This window comes from Cherax quadricarinatus, chromosome 10 (assembly GCF_038502225.1).
Source record: "Cherax quadricarinatus isolate ZL_2023a chromosome 10, ASM3850222v1, whole genome shotgun sequence".
In the NCBI taxonomy this organism is placed as follows: Eukaryota; Metazoa; Arthropoda; class Malacostraca; order Decapoda; family Parastacidae; genus Cherax; species Cherax quadricarinatus.
In genome coordinates this window covers 32,668,084-32,669,038 of record NC_091301.1, presented here as the reverse complement: position 1 = coordinate 32,669,038, position 955 = coordinate 32,668,084, and positions in this window count along the sequence as shown.

Here is a 955-nt window from a genome sequence, read left to right as displayed (position 1 = left end):
GTAGTAAGTAGGTACCTGCGTGTTAGTCACCTTGCACCGGCTGCTCCTGTTCACCTAGTAGTAAGTAGGTACCTGCGTGTTAGTCACCTTACACCGGCTGCCCCTTTTCACCTAGTAGTAAGTAGGTACCTGCGTGTTAGTCACCTTACACCGGCTGCCCCTGTTCACCTAGTAGTAAGTAGGTACCTGCGTGTTAGTCACCTTACACCGGCTGCCCCTGTTCACCTAGTAGTAAGTAGGTACCTGCGTGTTAGTCACCTTACACCGGCTGCCCCTGTTCACCTAGTAGTAAGTAGGTACCTGCGTGTTAGTCACCTTACACCCGCTGCCCCTGTTCACCTAATAGTAAGTAGGTACCTGCGTGTTAGTCACCTTACACCTGCTGCCCCTGTTCACCTAGTAGTAAATAGGTGCCTGGGTGTTAGTCACCTTACACCTGCTGCCACTGTTTACCTAATAGTAAGTAGGTACATGCGTGTTAGTCACCTTACACCTGCTGCCCCTGTTCAACTAGAAGTAAGTAGGTGCCTGTGTGTTAGTCACGTTACACCTGCTGTCCCTGTTCACCTAGTAGTAAGTAGGTACCTGCGTGTTAATCACCTTATACCTGCTGCCCCTGTTCACCTAGTAAAGTAAGTCACCTTACATAGGTTTACCTGCCTGGGTGTTAGTCACGTTACACCTGCTGCCCCTGTTCACCTAGAAGTAAGTAGGTACCTGCGTGTTAGTCACCTTACACCTGCTGCCCCTGTTCACCTAGTAAATGTACCTGGGTGTTAGTCACCTTACAGTTCAACTAGTAGTCTGTGTACTTGTTTTAGTCACCTTACACCTGCTGCCCCTGTTCACCTAGAAGTAAGTAGGTACCTGCGTGTTAGTCACCTTATACCTGCTGCCCCTGTTTACCTAGTAGTATTTAGGTACCTGCGTGTTAGTAACCTTTCACCGGCTGCCC